Source organism: Peromyscus eremicus, chromosome 12 (genome assembly GCF_949786415.1).
Source record: "Peromyscus eremicus chromosome 12, PerEre_H2_v1, whole genome shotgun sequence".
NCBI lineage: Eukaryota > Metazoa > Chordata > Mammalia > Rodentia > Cricetidae > Peromyscus > Peromyscus eremicus.
This window is the reverse complement of record NC_081428.1, coordinates 52520188-52541831: the sequence shown is the minus strand read 5'-3', so window position 1 is coordinate 52541831 and position 21644 is coordinate 52520188.

The following is a 21644-nucleotide window of genomic DNA, read 5'->3' as shown; positions in this document are numbered from 1 at the left end:
TCTGCACGTGGGCATCTTTGGTAGAAAACCATCCACCCCTTTCCCTTAGATTATAGAGGTATCCAAAGTAATTCACCTTAGGAAAGGATGGAGGATTATTGTTGAGGCCATAAAGTGTTATCTCACTGAGCCAAATAGAGTAGCTCATCATTTTAACCTTTGTAGTGGCTGTCACATGATACAAAATGAAGGCAAAGAAGGAAGGAAGAGAAGGAGAAAGGGAGGGAAAGAGAGAGGGATGAAGAAAGAGGAAAAAGAATTTGAGCAGTATTTTAAATTTCTTCTAAGGAATTACATCATTTAGTTTATCAACCCATCACATCCTTTCTTCATGGTTTTGCATTTGTGACATGAAACAGAGGGCAGACAGGACCTAGGATGGGTAAGAGGATTTGTGGGAGATCAAGAGACAGAATATTAATTCTGATCCAAGAACATAGCTATTACAACATAGGGAACATGATATATTGGCAATCAAGGATTTCTCTGGCAATCTGGTCCTCTTTGCACAAGAATTGAAGGATACGTATTTCTCATGCTAAAGAGGCATCCACATCCTTAAGTAAAATCTTGGAAGCATGCATGATAGTCTAGATAGAAGAAAGAAAGAAAGAAAGAAATTCAGCATTGTTTAGTATTAGTTTCAGAAATAGATACCTGTGACATATCACAGGCTTTAACCATATACCTTGTCTTCAGTGTCCCCATCCTATTATAAGGACAAACTCTTGGTTTTGTGGGAGGAGTCTCTCCTTTGGAAAGAATTCCTGATCATGTCTCTACCATTTGTTATGTTGGTTTTATTATAATGGACCATAGAGTAAACAGCTAAAGATACTTTTAAAATGTGATTGTTTACCCATATCTCCAGCAGGATCTGAGATTTTTAAAAATTTCTCTTTCCTATGGAAAATCCTGGGTCTCATATACCACATAGGTTTGAGAATATTGCTAAGTCATATGGAGAACTGAGGACAATATTCTTTGAAGCAAGATTAGAATCACTGTAGGGCAAGAGGACCTACACCAAGATGACATACATTTAACAGAAAAAAAAAATGCATCACATTGCTATAAATCTCTCCAAAGATCTCATTTGTTGGTAGTGAAAAAATAAAAATGTAACAGGAAATAATAGGTAATAAGGAGTGGAATGCTTCAATTAATTGGGACCACTCATACATTTCATATGCTTTGTATAAAAAGTAAACTTACACCATTCACAAAACAAAATCTTTAGCCTCAGATTTCATTTTTAAAAAGTAGAAATGACCTTGACCCAGGGCAGGCCTCAAAGGAGGAGAACTATCTTGAGTTCAACAATTGCAAAATTGTCTGTTCTCTGTGCAGTTGTTGATCAAAACAACTTTGCCTAGTGGAAGGAACATTGTTCTTGCAACATGGCCTTGTCCAAAAAGAAGGACAGCTTATGGGAAATTAGATGGGTTTTCTGTTCAGAAGGACTTTCCCCGTGGCCTTTGCCTTCTCTTCCAAGTCAGACAAACATTTTGTCCCCTTACCATGGACATGTTTTTTCTTTAACTTCATAGATAACTGGGGCTACTCAAAGAGACCTTGTAACAATACTCGTGATTTTCACGTTCTTGGAGGACAGAAGCAAAAGCGTGTTTCTCCTCCAAAGATGGACTTACCTCCTCTGCCTACAGAAACTAAACTACTCAGCATGAAACTGTTTTGAGTTCTTACTGCTCAGCCCACAGTCACAGGGTCCTCTGGGGGCTGACTACGATGTGGTGGCTTCTATTGGCTAGTCTCCCTAAATTTTTCATCTTGTTCTTTATAAGCTTTGGATTTTTGTGCAAAATAATATATATGTGTATGTATTGTTTTAAATCTTATCTTTTACAAATGATATATTTACAATAATGTATGTATTATAAGAACAATTTAGAACAATGGTTTAAACTTAAAAGGAAGAGAGGTATTGAATTTGGTTTATTTAAAAAAAAAAAAAGAGCTGTGCTTCATTTGGAAAGACACAGGTCCCCTTTTGTCCACCTTGTTATTATTTGTTTAAAAGAAATTTGCCTATGAGACCCATGCTGTAGGACTAACTATGTCATCATGTTTTTCTTCATTCTTAACAAATTCTCAGCATGGATTTAGGCCTGGTTCCCCTGAAAACTGCCAGTTTTTATAACAGTATAAGTGCAATGTTATATCTGACCTAAAGAACTATTAAAATTCTGAAGACAAATAAACATACCATAAAAAATTGTGAGATAGACCCCAAGTTAAGAAACACAAATCTAATTCAGGAAATCTCTTTCTCGCTTAAGTATTTAAAATGTTTCTCCTCCAGAGACTTAGTCTGCCCGTGATGTAAATTCCCCATTATGGTTAACATCATATCTGTAAACATTTCACTAAAGTCAAAATGAAGTTCACATTTACGTGCATACCAGTGGGAAGAAAAGTAAACTATTCTCCTTTGCATTTAGCTATGCTGTTCAAATGTCACCAACTGAACCTCAAGAAAGAATTTAGTTTTGCCCACAATGTATATCACTTTCCTCTTGGCAAGGCTGCCGGTGTTAATATTAGGTTTAGGTTTAGCATTCACGCCAGCAAAATGTTTATGGATATTGTAGAAAACTTATTTTAAAATCCTGATTTCTCGTCAGCCCATTTGCATACCGTGCTGATTAATAAATTAGGCACCAATCATGTGTAAATCAATGTAAATCACTAGTTTATATACATAATATAAACTATGTAAACTTCATTTTTCATGCAGAGCCCAGGTTCAGCTAAACCTATAAATCTTAAAGAAAAAGAAGTCAAATAATAAGAAGAAAAACCAAAGCTTTTTATAGGTCAAACGTCAAGACGAAAAACTGAAGTTCCAAACATGGAACTCAGACACTCAGACCCCTTAGATGCAGTTCCAGCCAAGTACAAATTGTTTTCCTTAGCTCCTTCTGCCTCACTGAAGATTCCTCAGCCTGACCCAACCAACCCTAGGCAAATTGGAAGATAGAGGAACCGGGTGTGAAGGACTCCTGTGCCCCAGGTCATTGATTTCTTGTCAGCTAATATATATTTTATTGTATTTTTAGTTAAATAACTCCACCAGATTCACAAATAATTACATGAACAAGTTATCATACACTCCCTCCACTTTTTTTTTTTTTTTTTGGTCTGCTTTACACTTAACCACACTCATAAAACTTCTTTGTCATCCTAATTTGAATAAATTATGTAATGTAAGAAATATGTTATATCCTTGAGAAATATCTTGCTGAAGATCCCTGCTTTTTTTATATTCTCTGGTAGCCCCATGTATCTACATGCCTATGGGTTATAAAGAAGGCACAGAGTCATCTGACTATGGAGTGTCACCCACAGGTTTTATCCCAGCCTTTCTGAAGTACCTACTGATTTAACACAATGTCCTGCACACCATTCCTCTAATCAAAACAACTGAGAGAGTCATCAAAGAGAGTATATGAATGTCCGACAAGACTATTCTAGAAGGAAATTTGGGTCACGTTGAGGAGAGGCTTCCATTTGTCCACCCAAGACAAAAGGCCTCTGCAAAGTGAAAAGTGTATTAGGAGTCAGGAAAATTGGGTTGTTGCTCTGGGTCTCGCCACACAAAAAGCCATGTGATATTGATGTTGGCAAGTTATTTCACATCCCCAAGTTTTTAATTTTCTCATTCCAAAGGTAAAGAATTTAAATGACATTCCATTAGCCTCTAAACTCTGATTCTGAATATGAATTGAAAATTCATTTAGTATTGCCACCCACACGAGGACCTAAGCAAAGCCATTTGCTGGTCTCTGGTTTCCTCTCAAAACCATCCTCCACAACATAGCATCTTCTAGAACACAGAGTCTCTGGACTGATTCAGTATTTCTCTTCGGAGCAAAATTTCTTAGACTTGCAGAGGAAGGACATTTTCATATTAAAGGTACCAAAATAGCTGAGGTGGCTTCCTTGCTCATGATATTGGGAAATGTGACTGTTGAACTGTAGCCTAATAGCCTTTCATAGGAAGGAAAATGGCCAGATTGGGCATTATGTACGTAACAAATGAGGAAGTTGCGCGTGTGAGAGGAAACATCAGCTTTCTCTCATCCTGGGCCAAATGCTTCATTATGGTAAATGTGTGTCACTGGGAATTCTTGGCTGGTCCCAAGCAAGTTCAAAAAGCTGTTCTGTGAGAAACAGGCAAGGGAAGGGGTTTCTTACAGAAGTTTCCTGAAACTTGACTAATAGGCTGTGGAATCAAGCAAGTGGATAGAGAGGCCTCGTTTTTTTTAACAGTTCAGACTGGTACAGTTTTACAGCAGATAGGTGAGAAATAGGACACAAAAGCCTTCGAGGAGGCACGGTTGGAGGGAGTGAGAGTTGCAGAAGCTAAAACCGAATGTGAAAGTTAAGTTTCCAGAAAGGGAGGTCAAGCAAGAACAGTTGTTTGGGACAGTATACAAGGGGTTGTTCTGTTGGGCCACGTACTGGGCAGACTCAACGCAGGTCCACTTGTTCGTCCCACTCTGTCTTCAACATTCAGCCTAGCACCTGTCCAGTCACCTTTTCATGAATCTCCCCAAAGAGCACAAGGAATAGGGGTCTCCTGGACACTGAAGAGCAGAGTTTATTCATCACTTCCAGCATTAGTGTCACTTTAGATGAGGATGTTCAGTGGGCTTACTGTACTCAGGACACTCTGTAAGTGGGAGAGAGACCCACCCACCGAACACCTCCCCAGGTCCATCCTTGTTTCCAAGGCACAGCTTTTTGGATGGTGCTCATGAGTCCACCCTACAGCTACCTTCTTCTCGATGCAAACCCTTTCCCGTGTAAATCCAGGCACAGTAAATATCTGCTTCTTGCAAACGAAGAAAACCCCACGGAGCTAGCTTCCTGGCGTGCCGCCGCTGCCCCCGCCATCCGTCGGGAGCCTCTTGGAACCAACCCACTTACCTAAGTCTTTGCTCTTCACCAGAGAATGAACATGGCTCATCCTGGTGAACTTTGGCCAAGTTCTGCTCCCTAAGTATTTGCTGGGACGGGGGAGGCTGGAGGGAGGAAATAACAAGGGGAGGGATGGAGACCTGCATCTTCTCCCCAGCCTCGCTTCACCCCCTCCTTTTCCATTGCTCTCCTGAAGGTTGTATAAATCCTGTTCTTGGTTAGAAGTCTCCTCATTAACAGTGTTATATACATATAAATATATATATAAAATATATTCCTTTTTCCAGCCCTGTAGACATGAACTGATCTTCCCTTGATGATACAAACACATGGCCATTTTTTATTTGTTTGTTTTGGTTCGGCTGTTTCGTTGCTCAAGTTATTTTGTTTTTGTTTATTGGGTGGATATTTTTTTCCCTGAATACTAGCTCTGTGAAGGAAAGTAAAAAGCGCAATGTGTGTAAAAAAAAAAAAAAATTAAAATTAAAAAAAGCCTTTTTTTTTCCTTTTTAAATGTATTTAAATTCTGGTTTTTTCTTCTGTTACTTTACACGTATGAATGCTCTGCTCTTCTGTGATCTTAAAACAAAATGAAATAAACGTGAAAAGGAGATGTGTCTTGGTTGACGTGAGTCCAAGTGATCTTGGGGTTGGCGGCCCTGTTTCTGGAAGGTTTTAGTGACTAGCTCAGGAAATGAAGCCAATGATAGCAAACATCAAGCAGGGGGAGGCAGACAAAAATACTGGAAAATTGCTGCAAGGCTTTCGGACAGCGCTTCCTCTGCAGAATGTGCTATTTATCATAATTGTCTTCCCCTAAGAAAAAGCAAAGAGACTCCCTGATACTTTGTTTTCCTCTGTCCTCGTTTAGGGCTAATAAGAAAAATATGAGCAAATTAACCAGTGGGACGCTGCAGAGGAAGGAGGCACTGAGCAGCTCCTGAGTGAGAACTTCAATGGTCTTTGGGGTGAGACACCTAGAGGACCTCATGTCCTTTCCTTAATGTCTCCATTTCTGGAGTGGTTCTTACGGGGTAGCTTGAATGAGACCCTAAGTTTCCTCTCAAAGCTGCCTATTCTTTCTACCTATGAAAATACAGTATGCTCTCTACTCTTGCTCAAAGATAGCATCAAAAAATAGTCCCAGAAACTTCACAGAATCCTTATTAGCATCACTTAGGACAGACAAAAATTAGAAAGAGAAAAAGAAGAACCAAGCAGCTCACAATTAAAGAAACTGAGGGTGGCTAATTAATAGTTTCTCAAAAATGACCAAGAGGGTCCATAGTTTATTCTTAGCAGTCCAATCAGGTCTGCAACACATTCAAGAGAATCAGAGATCCGGTCCTAACTTGGCTCCTTCACGGAGGAGTGAAGGAGTGAGCCCTTATGCTTGGCTCCCATAAAATGAAATGGAAAAGCAAGTTTTTTCCCTGTGGCTCAAAGAGACAGCAGAGAGAACCAGTTTCCACATATTTGAATTTCATTAAAAAAAAAAAAAGGAAGGAAGGAAGGAAGGAAGGAAGGAAGAAAGAAAGAAAGAAAAAGAAGGAAAGAAAGGAAGGAAGGAAGGAAGGAAGAAACAGAGCTGGGTGGTGGTGACACATACCTTTAATCCCAGCACTCAGGAGGCAGAGGCAGGTAGATCTTTGAGTTCAAGGCCAGTTTGGTCTACAGAGTGAGTTCCAGGACAGCAAGGGCTACATAGAGAAACTCTGTCTCAAACAAACAAACAAACAAAACAACAAATAAATGAATAAATGAGGATCAGAAAATGCCCTTCTACAATGTGTTTATCAAACTTCTGTACCAGCAATAAGATTGTGATGATGTGATAGCCTTTTTGCTGTGATCAGCTGACTACACACACCACAATGGGGACGAGTGATTCTGGCAGTATCTCCAGGCTCAGTAGTACAAAAGAATGATTTGAAGGACTCAGAAAAGCCTTGGCTCAGGATTTTATTATTACAAAAGAATACACAGAGAACCAGTCAAAGGGAAGGTCTAGAGGATGAGTCCCTGAATATGAAGAGTCATTGATAATGCTCATGCAGTGAGAAGCATTACTCTCTTGGCACATGGACATATTTTTAACCAGAGAAGGTCAACTGAGTTTGAGTGTCCAAAATTTATTTATTGTTGTTGTTCTTCTGAGAGTTCATTACATAGGCATGGTAGATTGCTCGTTGGACACATGCTAGAATATAACCTCCAACTCCTTTCTATGACCCAGAGGTCGGGCTGATATAAAACACTAACTGGCTTAAATATCACAGTTCCAAGCTGAGATTTCTAACATGGCCATCCTCCAGATGAGCTACCATCAGGTGTGCTCCAGTGAGGCCAATATCAGTAACACAGAAAAGAATGATTGTTCCTTGGGAAATCCTAAGGAATCCAGGACCTGGGGACAGGATTCTGACAACAATTTTTACTTTGTATTACCCACTTTTATAAAAAGTCATCTGGAGACTTTCTCAGATGACCTGAAGTGTTGGTGGGGGTTTTTACTCTTTTGGGGGCCTGCCACCAAGCTCCCAAATAAATCACACACAGAGCCTTATTCTTAATTATTAATGCCCGGCCTTAGCTTGGCTTGTTTCTTGTCAGCTTTCCTTAGCTTTAAAATAACCCACCTACCTTTTGCCTCTGGTCGTTTCCCATTCTCTTACTTCTGTAAATCTTACGGTTACTCCATGACTTACTATGTAGCTGGATGGCTGGTCTCTGATGTGCTCCTCCTTCTCAGGCTATGTCCTTTCTCCTCCAGTTTTCTCCTTCTATTAATTCTGTCTGCCTCCTAGCCCTGCCTATTCTTTCTCCTGCCTCGCTGTTGTCTGCTCAGCTTTTTATTAGACCATCTGGTGTTCTAGACAGGCACAGTAACACAGCTTCATAGAGTTAAACAAATGCAACATAAACAGAAGTAACACAGCTTAAAATAATATTCTACAACACTGAAGTTTTGTTTCCATTAATCCACAGAAGCTTCAGGGTTTGAAAGCTAACACCTTCTTGAATCTTTGTGATCACTATAAGCTCAGAAGAAATTCTCTGATTTACCACTTTTCCGCTCTTTTTACATCCACCCGTTTTAAAGAATGTTTAACACAGTCCATGAGAACTTTGAGTTAAGTGAGTCTGTGACTCCTGTCTAAGGAAGGTGTGGTCTTCCTCACCTTTGTGATCCTCTTACACCTAGCCTGGTGCTCAATCCATAGTTTGGGCTTAGCAAACACTTGCCAAAATAGAACTAAGAATTGTTCAGTTCCTTCAACAAAGCTGGCGCCTATGAAATATGTTTTCCATCAGCCACCATCACATTACCACTATAGGAGATTTCTGAATCCAAGTCTATGACACAGATGGTGGACCCTTCTATCACATACAGAGCACATGGAAAACATAGAAGCCAATAACCGGTCAATATGAATAGCCCAAGGCCTTCTCTCCACTTTGATTCTTAAATTCTTTTCTTTTGCCCCTTAAACTAGTCAAAGCTTTGTCCTAGTCAAAGGATACCAAATTGATGAAGGTCTCAGAACCAGGAATTATGTCCTGGGACATGCAATGCAAGAAGTCACCTCACCTGGCCACTCTCACAGACCCACTCTTTCTCCGGAAGGTATTGCTGACCAGTTCTTGAGTTTGAGAAATCATGGCATTTATTTATTTTTCTCTAAAGGCAGAGTAAAATGTATCTATTTTCTCTTTATTTTGCATTATTCTGGGTCTTCTCTCCTTACCCTTGCCCATCTCCCATGTCCATATAACTAGGACATTCACTGACCATATAACAAAATCTTCTATTTCTCAAAACAAATAAAAACAAACAACCTCTGAGTTTCTGTTTAACCAAAGAAGACAATTCTCTGAGGACCCACGGATACCAGGGGTAAACCTGCCGGGAGATCCAGTAATGAAGAAAACGTTAGAGAAAGAGAAACTAAGGTTACAGCCCTGGGCAGCTCCTATGGGAGTCACATGACACTGTCACACAGATGTAGTACAGTCTCAGTCACCACAACATGGATTCTACCCAGAGACTCCCACAGTATAGCAAGTTAGTCTCTAGGTCCTTGGACTAAGAACAGACTTTTCTGTTCTCATTATCTTTTGGCTTTTAGACAATTAGCACAATCCACACTATGGAGATTTATTTTTAATTCTTAATAAAAAACACCCTTAGGTTCTATACTATATCAGGAGACTGTAGAGACTTTGGATAATATTTGAGCAAATTATTAAACAAAAGGAAACAAACAAAAATAAAAAAATCTCATAATCAGGAAGACTAAGAATCCTTTCTGGATGGGGACATTGCCTCCATGCAAAAATAGTTGGGTCATGCACTTGAAAAGGCTCCTTTTTAGCCGACTTTGTCAGTACAGGCCTGTAATGCTAGCCTAGGGAAGTGGAGGCAGGAGGATCAGGAGTTTGATGTAGAGTGAGTTTGAGGCCAGCCTAGGTTAAACAATACCACATCTCAAAAAGAAAATAGGAAGAAAAGAAAGGAGGTCAGGAGGGAGGGAGGAAGAAAGACTGCCTCATAAACATACACTCTAGATCTAGCCAACCTCTCCTCATTTTCACCACTTCCCTGTTCCTTGGACCAGCCAGCTACAGTGGTACCTGGAGACTCTTTTTTTTTTGATGATTCATTTTTATTTTTTATGTGCATTGGTGTTTTGCCTGCATATATGTCTGTGTAAGGGTGTCAGATCCCCTGGAACTGGAGTTACAGACAGTTGTGAGCTGCCGTGTGGGTGCTGGGAATTGAAGCAGGGTCCTCTGGAAGAGCAGCCAGTACTCTTAATGTCTAAGCCATCTCTCCAGCCCCTGAGCCATCTCTCTAGCCCCTGAGCTATCTCTCCAGGCCCCTGGAGACTCTTCACCAAGCCAGGTGAGCTCTGGAGACTTTTGTCACGCTTACCCTACACCCACATTGTATAGCTTTTAGACTGTGTCCTGAATGTAATGACTGACACAACCCAGGAAGACACTCAGGTCTTGCTATACATCAATTCTGTTTTACAAATTCCATTTTCCAGAGATGGCTCAAGCCTAAGCCAGGGTTCTTGTTCTACCTGATGAAGATTTCTTGTTCTGTGTAACAACATCTTGGCATTTTCCTCCCTTAATCACAATGGATGATAGAATAATGCTACTATTGAGTAGCTGAACAACCAAGAATCCCAATTTACCAATTTTGCCTCACACCCTGACTGCACAAGAAAGGGAAAAAAGGAAAACAAGCCTCCAAATAGGGTTCGTGTTGATAGCACAGGCCTGTGTACGGTGAAGACACATCATCTTTCTGATTTGAAGCACTACATGGAAAACACATTCCTCACCTTCACAAAGACCTTTTGAAAATATGGAATAATGAAGTAGAGGTTAAAATAAAAATGCCCGGTGGTTACAGTCAGAGTTTCCATTAGCATTTCAAATGGTTATTTTTAATGGTACATTTAACTAAAGCTAACTTATCCATGGGAAAAAGAATGTGGCCATTAAGATCGGCATCTGTTGAACAAACTGAGGTTCCGCGTTCAGTGGTGCGTGATTTTATAACAGCAAGAATATTACACGCTAACAGCAGACTCATTAGCATTAATTGCTGCATTTAGTCCCACTTAAAACCTCCTGTATCTATAACATTTGCTAAATGCATCATCCATTTTGGAAAAAGAAACACCCTACAATGTTACCACATGAGTAACAACACAACCAAACCCAGACAGGCATGGGGGTATAGTGATGAGAACAGCGTCACCCTCAACCTACAATTGCACAGTGGGGTAGAAACACTGAAGCTTGTGGGAACCTGAGCTTGAAAAGGTGCCTCGGGGAGAGGGCCCTTCAGTGGGAGTTGTGGAAAAAGTCTTGAGAGATGTGACTACACAGAGTCCAGGCACTATGCTGCCCAACCATTTGCTCATGCATCTTCCAATCTCCAGGTGGGGGATACCTGGGGACCAGGCAACATGTTAGTCCAGTTGCTTTCTCCACCAGAAAAGAATTACCACGAAGGGTATTCAGGAACAGAGCTGAACTCTATTTGGAAGTTAAGGTACATAGAAACAGGCAAGGAATAAATTAACAGCAATGAATTTAAAATGTTGAGAATAGCCATAACCTATTTTTTTTCAGTTTGTTTGGTTCTTTGAGAATTTCATACAATGTGTTTTGATAATATTCACCTCCTCCTCCTGTTTCTCTGAGATCGAATCCCTCTTTCCCTGCCTACCCAACTTTGTGTCCTTTTTTGTTTGTTTGTTTGTTTGTTTGTTTGTTTGTTTTTAAACCCATGAAGTCCAGTGGGTCACTGTATGTCACTGTAGGATATATGGCCTTCTACTGGACCCCCCTCACACATTGTATGTATTGGTTTCCTGAGTTCTATGAACCAAAGGAAATGCTATTATTTGCAGTGTTCTGCACTATTTGGTTCTGGAAACCTGACTTGGGGGAGGTGGGAATGAAAAAAATGACAGACACTGAAGACAGGACTGAGCCACCTGCAAGGAAGCTGGAATCAGGTGGGCTGGGCTCTCTCTGATTGAGGGCACCTACTCCACAGCCTGGAAGCTGGACACATTTACTAAGGACAGCACAAGAAGAGGGCCTAGCTTGTCTCACTGGGAGTGCTCCGTAGGGGAGCATTCTCAGCCTGTAAGGAGGGGGCATCTGCAGTTGTAAGGTTTGGCACACACGAATCAGGCATAAACACTCCTACTTGGACCAGAGGAAGGCTTTGCTATTTTGAGCCTCACTTGGGGGATGACTTTACCATTTCCATGGGTCTGAGACATTGAGATCTACCACATGGCTGTGCCCATGTCAACAATGCACATTCACTCAGGACTTTATCCCCCCCTACACAATGATTTGAATGTGTTGCCCTTAAAACATGGCTTGGAAACCTAACTCCTAAACACGTAATATAGGCCCTACACTGTGGTGAGTATGTCTTAAGGATGGAGTCAATAGTTTAATGTCAGGTACCAGCACCTACTCCATTTTTTGACTCTCATCCTCCAGAAAAAGTAGCCAAAACTTTCTATCCACTATACATTAGTCTGTGCTATTCTGCTGTAACAGCACAAAGGGAATGGAATGGAACCTAAATGTACATCTATCAACCCCCACACGTTGCTCACAGATAGATACTATACTTGTAGTGGGTAGCCATTCCAGCTTTGATTTGGAAGTTCCAACCCCCATTGAGGCTTCGGCAACTGTCACGCCTACAAGGCGGGGCCAAGGGAGGTGCTGAGAGACCTGAGATCTGGATGGGCCAGCTAACTCTCTGTTCCTGGGCCCGAGATGGTGGAGGTTGACCAAGCAGAGCTCCAGAGAACACCGCTGGACTGTGATACACCTTCCCCAGACCCCACGACCTACCTATTCCTTCATTTGTAAGTTACCCACTAAATCAATCTTCCTTTTAACTACGTGGAGTGGCCTTAATAATTTCACCAATAATACTGACCCTAAGCACAAGGAAAAGCTACCACTTGGAAGATCAACTGTGAAAATGCTACACAGTGAAGCAGCACAGGTGGTCTACACAATGACTTTAGCTATCTTGGGCTTCCAGGCACAATTATACTCATTGACAGTTCAGGGTGGAGCAGGAGCAGGAGCAGTCTCATTTCCCAACTAAGGGGACCAAGTGTCAGAAAATTCTTACTTGAGGTCAGCCAGCCAGCTGCCCAGTGGAAGCAAAGATCTACTGGGCCCTCTGGGTCTAACCTGAGTTTTCTTCCACTGCAGACTTCTCTGCCCTTATGGCATCTGGAAAGAGAATGCTCAGTCACTCGCGTGAACATGATTGGAGAGCGATTTGAAGTAGGTCGTGCCCCCTTATGATTTATACGTCAAAATATATCTAAACGTGCGTACCTTTGAATGCTTGTAACTGCATCCGGAGGTAGGGAGTCCATCCCCTAAAGAGGGAACTGAGGAGGAAGCTCTGAGCATGGGCTCTGAGGCCAGAGAGGTGGCTCAAAGGATAAGAGCACTAGCTGCTTTCCAGAGAACTCAGCTTCAGTTCCTAGCATGCCCACGTAGTGGCAGATCTCAACCATCTGTAACTCCAGTCCCAGGAGATTTGACAATAAGAGAAAAATGAAGAAAAGAAAAACATGGGTTCTGACCCAAACTCTCTGATGTCCTTAAACAAGAGGAAAAGACCAAGAGACATAAAGAATGCACCTGCCCAAAAGAAAGTTCAGGAGCAGACATGACATGGAAGTTGTGGCCACCAACCAGCAAAGACAGAGACCTCAAGAGAAACTGAGACTATAAACACCTTGATTACTTTCAGTCTCCATATTTTTTTTTTATTTTGAGATTACCAAAGTTGTTTTTTGTTTTTGTTTTTGTTTTTCATTCCTGGTGCTTTTCTGCATCACACTTCATTGACCACAAAGAAAATTGGCTTGTCTCCAAGCTGAATTTTTATCTTCAGAATGAGGCTCACTTCCTGAGCCTCTGAGAGTTGCCTCTGATTGAATCTAGGTAATGCTGACTCAGGAGATGCCCACCCCACCCCTGCAACCAGCCCTCAATGTGGTAAAAATAAGCTGTATTGACCAAAACATTTTCATGAAACCATTTGTTATAGTAAATGAGTTTGGGCATCACGGCCCACACCCATCTGCAATGATTAATCTCCTGCCAAAACAGTTTTTATCATCCTGTCCAGGCTTTTGAAATGTGACCTTCCTCTCCAATTCTGGAATCAAATTCAGTAGTGTTGGCAAAATAGTCGGGACTAAGGCTGGTGTCTAGAAAATTCCTTTCAACCTTTTTACAGCTTGCATGGAGATCAGGCCAACACAGACCCAGCAAAATCTCTCTCCTTTTGTTGTTTTGGAGATGACAAAAAAAAAAAAAAAAGATGAGCTAGGAGTTACAGATGTGACTCGAAAGAAGCCGCTTTTGTGGTTCCGGGTGGTGGCTGATACAGCTTAGTTTTCACTTGTCTGTTGACAAATAAGTGTCAGTAGCCTTGGAAAAGTATTTGTCACATGCAATTGGACTCTGTGAAGCTACGGTTCTACTTCCCTAAGGACCAGTGAGTCCTTAGAGGTTAGCCAAGAGGGGAGAGAGTTCGTGTGCATGAAACATGAATCAGAAAAAAAAAAAAAGCAGATATGGCTGATGGCGGCTAGGCAAGGCTGGAGTTAATAAGCCAGCATGCACTGAGGGGTCTGTCGGGCACAGGGAACGGATGGTGTAATTGTTTCTGCCTCTAATGATCTCAGTGATGTGGGATACAAGAGAGAAAGACAGAAACTCATTTTCATCAGCTGCCAAACAAAATGGCATGTACACCAGGACAGAGGTATATTGAAATGTTCACAGGGTTCACTTCACCAAAATGAGACTTTACCTCCCGTAGATGTCACCCCCTCCCCTCTCCCGTGCAGAAGCCGCCTCCCTTTCCTATGAAACTGTTGCTTCTTGTATTCTTCCCGCATCCTCTGATGTCACTCCAGTCTCTCATCACTGTCACTTTGCCTCTCTCCCTTTTAAATATCTTTCATTTTTCCTCTTCCTTTCGTTCCTCGCCATTATTCTGTCACCGCAAACATCATGTTTTTACAGTCCTTCTCATCTTCTTCTTTCAGACACCCCCCCCCCCACACACACACACACCTCCTTCATTAGGAAGCACTGAGTGAACCTGGAAACTCATTTTCTGATCCCAGGAATTGCGTGGAGACCCCTACCCCTCCAAAAACACAAACAAACAAAACAACAAAACAAAACACCAAAGTCTCTCGGCCCTGGGTGCGGGTGGGCGGTGGTGTTTGCAGAGCCGCGATGCTCGTACCTGCCACCAGGGGGCAGAGGTGCGCGCCAGCGGGCCCGCGCTGTGGTCCAGCACTGCAGGAAGTGCATGAAGGGCGGGCGCCCGCAGCTGCTCACTTGGCGGGCGTCACCCATCACAGCAGCTGACAGCCGCGCAAGGATTCAGCCTGCATCCTAGATGTCCACGGATGGGCGCGGCGCAGAAGCAGACGAGCGCCGATGAATGCGGGAGGGGTGAAGTCTACTTCGGGCCAGTACTGATAGATCTTTTCCAGAAACAAAGGAGGGAGTCGTGCTGTTCTGAGCAGAACAGCAAGAAGCGTTACTAGGGGATCCCCTTGAAGCCCCGCAGCCTAGAAAAGTCCCTTCTGCTTCCCTGCCCAGCCCTTCCCAGCCGCTCCCATGGTGGGCGCGTCCTGCCCGCCAGCGATGAACACATCAATCCCCTTCCCGGGTAGCTGTACCAGTTTATCCCTCTATCCAGGTCACCGCAAGTCTAAACAGCAACACGTTTGGCCTTTTGGGTAACAGGCGAGATTAGAGGTAGCCCACAGATTGACAGGCATGTTGTAGGGAGAGGGCTGATTAACATTGTTCCCCTGTGGTTGTTTCCTGAAAATGGCGGTAGGCTCAAGTCAGCAGCAGGTGGCAGTAACGCTTCCGCCAACCTGAGGATTCTCTCTGGCTGGAGACACACACACACACACACACACACAGACCCTGGGCAAGCACACCTCCGGGGTCTGGAGCCCCGCTGGGATGCTGATCCCTCTAATATATTCTAAAATAGGATGGAGAGGATGACCACAATGATGATGCGGTAATAGTGAGCGTTTATTGCCCTCTATGAGGCAGGTGTGCACTGCTTTTACAAGATGGGTAATAAAATCATGATCATCAGCATTAATAGGATGAGGTAATGTTACTCAAGAAATTAACTGCATCTGCTTCCCTTGGCTTTAAGTTGCGAGAATACACATAGGCGTTTCCCATGCGAAGAGGTTAACTAAGCCTGATGATTCTCGTCCTAGAGGAGCAGGCGGCTCTTCATTTATTTAATTATTGATTTATTAGCTTTGAAAGGGTTAGAATTATTAGGCTGCTTTGGGGGCAGGATTTTTTCCTCTGCCAACAGTATGTTTTTAAGGGAATTTTGGTGTGGCCGTCCACATGTACAGCTTTCCCCGAGGAAATGGAATGTCTGCAGACACTGTTTCTCAGGGAGTGGTCGTGGACGGGAGCTGAGGGACCGTGGCCACCCTGGAATGGAGGGAGTGGCTCCCTAGCCGCTGCAGGACTGCTGCGCTGCTGTGTCTTTTGCATAGCCTTCCCAGAGGACTGTTTTTCATCTTGCTCAGCCCTGTCACAAACTGGGTCCGGAAATCACCGAGCTTCTATGAACCCAAGAGACACAGGGATGAACTACCAGGGAAGAGGAAGATTACGATAGTCTAAAGCCGAAGAGGGCTACGGTGCTGAGGAATGATTTGGATTTAGAATGGGAAGAAAAGCTGGTGAAAGGGCGTGGCGCTTGTATTCCACATATTTGGGTGGGAGATATCTTAAACATTAGGAAATGGAGTACTGTGTTATTTGAGGCCACAGATATGGGTGTTGTGGCAAACGTCCCATGAAGGAGTGTGACAACAAAGCAGGGCGGCTCACCAGCTTAGTCAGGGAGAAAGTAGAACCACCTACAGAAGTCACCCTTTGGGGATACCCTCTCCTCCTTGGGACTCATGAGCCTACAGGAGAAGAAAGGGACCCTGAAACATGACTAAGTTCATGTGTGAAAAACGAACTACCATTTTATTTTATTTACACAAATTAGGAAGTCTCATTTTGTGTCAGTGTCCAAAAATCTGTAGCAGCAACATATACAGAAAGCTTCTATTAAAAAAAAAACAACTTATAAACTTTATTTATAAAATAAAAATTTTATTGTAACAATCATGCAAATCAATAAAAAATACCACATACCAAAATTAACCAGAGGGCTTCTTATGTTAAATTTGATTCTTGTAACAGCCTGCTGAACTGGGCACAATTATCATCTTCCTTCAGTAGCTTAGGAAAATATCACTTAGCGTAGATACAAAGATCAGGATCACACACCTAGTATGTGGTACAGGTTTGAGCACTTCAGTTCAGAGATTAGCTTTTTTTCCCCCAGAAAGAACCAGCTTTTTTTTTTAAAAAAAAATAGGAATTGTGTACTACATAGTCTTTTTCTGTAAGATATGACCTGAATGAAAGGGCCGAAGTAAATATTATCAGTAATAGCACAAATCAAAATCCTGCTCTCCCTGATAATGCCATGAAGGAGAATTGTGTCACTCCTGTGACACTTAGGTCCACACAGAAATGTGAGGAAGCAGAAATGAAATCAAATGGAGGAGAAGTCTGCAAAACTTAAAACCACAAGCCAAGATTGAGGAGACTTGATTGGAGATTGGAAGAAATTTGAGAGAGGTAAGTCTACTAAATGCAGTTGGTGATTCTGTGCCAGAATCCAGATGGTGGTGGTGGTGGTGGTGGTGGTGGTGACCATTGGCAGAATTTAGTTGGAAATTGAAAGAGTTTGAGACAGCATCTTCCCATCTGATGCTTATTATGGTTCTCTCCCCCCCCACTCTGTCTCCTAGAAATACACATAAAAAACTCACAAATGATGTAGCAGAAACTTATTCTTTAATAACATAGAGGAAAACAAGGCCTTTCAACTGAACTCCCAAGTTTTCTGGAATAGAAAATGATCAAGAAGGAGGTGATATAGGAGTAAGGCATTTGGAGGAGAGGACAGGCCAGCCAAGTAGAGTCACATAACTCAGATCTTTCCAAAGAAACCAGGAATCTTTCTACAAGGCAGACACAGAAAAGCAACTTCAAGTCCTTAAAATAAACAACAAACAAACAAACAAAAAAAAACGTATTCCCAATGCTCTGGTTTCAATAACAAATATAAGAGGACTGTGACAGATACTTGTTTTCATGTTGCTGAGCATGCTATTGTTCAGTGCTTAACGTGTTGAAAATCAGTAGTTAGCCTGTTGAGAACTATAGTGTCTTACTTGTTCACTCTTTGAGACCAAATCCATGCATCCCAGTCGGGAGTCACTGTATAGCCAAGGGTGACTTGAACTTCCGCTCGCCCTGTCTCTGCCTCCCAGTGCTGAGATTGTAGGCATGTGCCATCACACCGGTTTTATGCAGTGCTGGCTTTCAAGCCCAGGGCCTCACACATGATGGCTAATCACTCTACTAAGATCCATTGCCAGCCGAAGAACTCAGATTTCATTCTGTTTTCAGTCTAATTCTTCATCACCTTCACGTCTTTCTAGACACCTTCATCTTTGAGAGTGATCCATCATTCATCCAGTTCCTCCAGCCAACAATCAGGGTCAACTTTAACTTCTCTTCTTGCCATCCCATCAATTAAGTTTCTCACCTCTATCACCAGACTAGACCTTGAATGTTGGGAGGGATACTGCTACCTCTGTGGCACCAACCTGACCTCCTGCCGCAGCTTGCTAACTGGTTTCCTGCTTCTGGTTTCCCGCTTCTAAGTCTCCTCTCTAAATGGCAGTCAGAATTGTAGTTTAAAAAAAAAAAAGTGAATCGGTCTCTGCATAACATTTATACCATTTGCACTCATTAATATTCCACTCCATGCCAGCTTGAGGTTTCAGAGTAGATTATTATCTATTTACACAAATAACACCTCAGCTCCCCTTTGCCCCAGTTCTAATCTCTAGGGCAACATGGTGAAAAACTAGATGTCATCTTACATATCAGGGAGATTTTAATACACAAGGCACCTAGAATCATAAATCTGAGATTTTATAGAGAGACGGGCAGCTGTGGCCCCATGCCTGGCTTCAAAGCCAGAGATGTCTCTCTGGTCCTGAGTCCTAAAGCTTCTTCAAATGCAAGCAGAGGCCTGCAGAAGACACGCCCCTCATCATCAGTGCCTCCCCCTCTGACTTCACTCTCCTTTGACTGATGGTTCTATTCAGCTCCTTGACACTGTTGTCCTTTCCAAACTGCTCCAACCTGAAGGCTTTGTGTTTATTGTGTTATAGCTCTTGGCGAGGCTGGCTCTGAAAGGCCATCGCTGCCTACCTCCATGAGTGAGACAAAGCAGCTGAACAGCCTTATGAAGCCATCTTTTTTTTTTTTTAAATTCACTTAAGATTATGAAAAAATACAGAGCTATTACTAATTTATGATTCCTTCTCTGCTAGACGGGCAGAAAGGATATGTTCTGTTCATTGGTGTGCCACCAAGGCACATAACAGTCCCTTTTGAATATGATAAATGCTCAAAAATGTGTGCCAGATGACCAAATATATGTTTTACAAAATCCAGCAGAATACATTTGAGCTGAAAAATCAGAACTCACTCACGTCAAAGCCAAAGCCAATTGACACCCCTTCAGAGCTGTATACAGCTCAAGTTTGTAAGAAATTTAATAATCCCACATGAGTGAATTTGTAAGAGGAAGCAAGATGGTATTCAGAAAATCATGAATTTAAATTCCAGCTCTAACGCTTAGTTGTAACACACCCTCGTGTGGACAAGAACAAAGGCTTTCAGACACAGTGACTTGTCCAAAAGAGACAATAACTCACTCTAAAGGATACTCCTGAAAATATCGGCACCTTTCCCTTCTCTTGAAGCCTCCCCCGACTCCTCTGACCCCAAACACACACACACACACACACACACACACACACACACACACACACACACACAAATACAGGCCCTGAGCTGTGCCTTCCATTCTCAACAACTCAGAGTTGACATAAGTCCTCTGACTTCCAAGCTCAGCAATTCAACAATCACTGCCCATCTAATGAACACAGTGGTGTACCACATGGAGAGGACTATGATGGTATCTCAGTTTCAGGGCTGGAGGTGCTTGCAATCCAGTGCAGTAGATACAGGAACATGGCTGCCTCTACAAGTGATTCCAAAGCAATGTGTACCCTAGGGAGTGATTCTAAGAACCTGGTCCTGTCCTTGTAGTGGCTGGTGATCACTGATCTCTTGTTTCATACTTTTTTTTTTTCATTTAAACACATAAATAAATGACCAAGGTCCAATCTGTCTCCTAGTGTTCATAGCAATACACATTTAGGTAAAGAGTAAACATTTTGAAAGTCCAGTATGCTAAACAGGGTAATATGCTACAAAACAAAGTCTATGTGAGGGAGCCAAGGTCTGAACTGGCTGAAGCCCCAAAAGAGAAGTGTTCGTAGAAATAAGTAATCTAGTAGCCATTCATGGAGATTTCAATTCTAGTAATCTCCAGACCATGCAACCAATCTGGACATGGAAAAAATGATAAATGTGGCATGTATCAGTTGACATGTATATTTATTTGTAAGGAATATATTTATATTTTATACTGATATATAATTAAAATATGATGTGTGTAAATAATAAGCCTTTAAATGGCTGCAAATAGTTTTTTTATACTCTTCTGAAGGATCTTGTTCATTCCCTACTTTAGAGACTACTGATTAAATGATAAGTCTATTTATTTTATTTTTAACTTTTCACTGCATAAAATCTTCATATTTGTTTAGTCTTTTGACCTTGTGCTTGTGACTTTAACACTTCCAGAGTGATTTTCTGCTCCTCAATGAGGAAAATACACTTGATGTCCCATCTTAGACACACTGATATGCTTCTTGGTTTTAGATAATCTCACAAGGACTTAGGTCTTACAGCAGGAAGCCCTTAAAGTCCTCCTGGTCATACATACCATGCTGATTCTGATGCTTCCCTACCTTCTTGGTATAAAGGTAAACAATCCTATTACCAAGGTGTGCTGGATAGTTTCATGTCAACTTGACACAAGCCAAAGTCATCTGAAAGAAGGGAACCTCAATAAAGCAAATGTCTCCATAAGATCAGACTGTTGGCAAAGCATTTTCGTAATTAGTGATGAATGGGAGAGGGCACAGCTCTTTGTGGGTGGTTTGATCCCTGGGCTGATAGTCCTGAGTTCTATAAGAAAGCAGGCTGAACAAGACATGGGGATCAAGCCAGTAAGCAGCACCCCTCCATGGTCTCTACATGAGATCCTACCTCCCAGTTCCAGTCCTCCTCGAGTTCCTGTGTTCTGACTTCCTATAATGATGGACTATGATCTGGAAGTGTAAGCCAAATAAACCCTTTCCTCCCCAAGTTGCTTTGGTCATGGGGTTTCTTCAAAGCAACAGAAACTCTAAGATACAGGGGTTCGGAAAGCCTGGTTTTGTTAGAGGATGCATTGTAGGAAAGCCTATGATGGTATATCAAACTCCGGATTATTCTGAGTACTTCTTAGCACCATCCCCAGAAGACACTCTTTACTTTTAAATATTTTGAGAGGTTAATCCTTGATGTTACAATTATACAAATAAATTGTATTTGATTGGACATAATCAATGAAAAGAGATTAAAGAAGAATATTGGATCCATAATCTTTCTCTCCATCTTCACTCTTAACACATACCCTAGTCATATATATTCTGCAAAATAATACAAAGCAAAAATATAAGAGAAGGGGAGACTGCAAGCACATTCCATCCCCACTCCCACCCCCACCCCCGAACATACACACACACACACACACACACACACACACACACACACACAAATGCCCTTCAGACATAGACACATTCTAACTAAATAATGAGACAACAGATATAGTTCCAGTTTGGAAAAATGACCTAAAGACTGAGTTACGGTTCTTTTTGAAAAGTGTCAGAATTGTGGCTACTTCCATTACTTTGGGGTTTAGCAAGGACCAGTTTGCCTTTGGAATCACCTCTCTTGTAGCTCTTACACTGAAGGCTTGCACCTTAAAACCTTCACCAAGT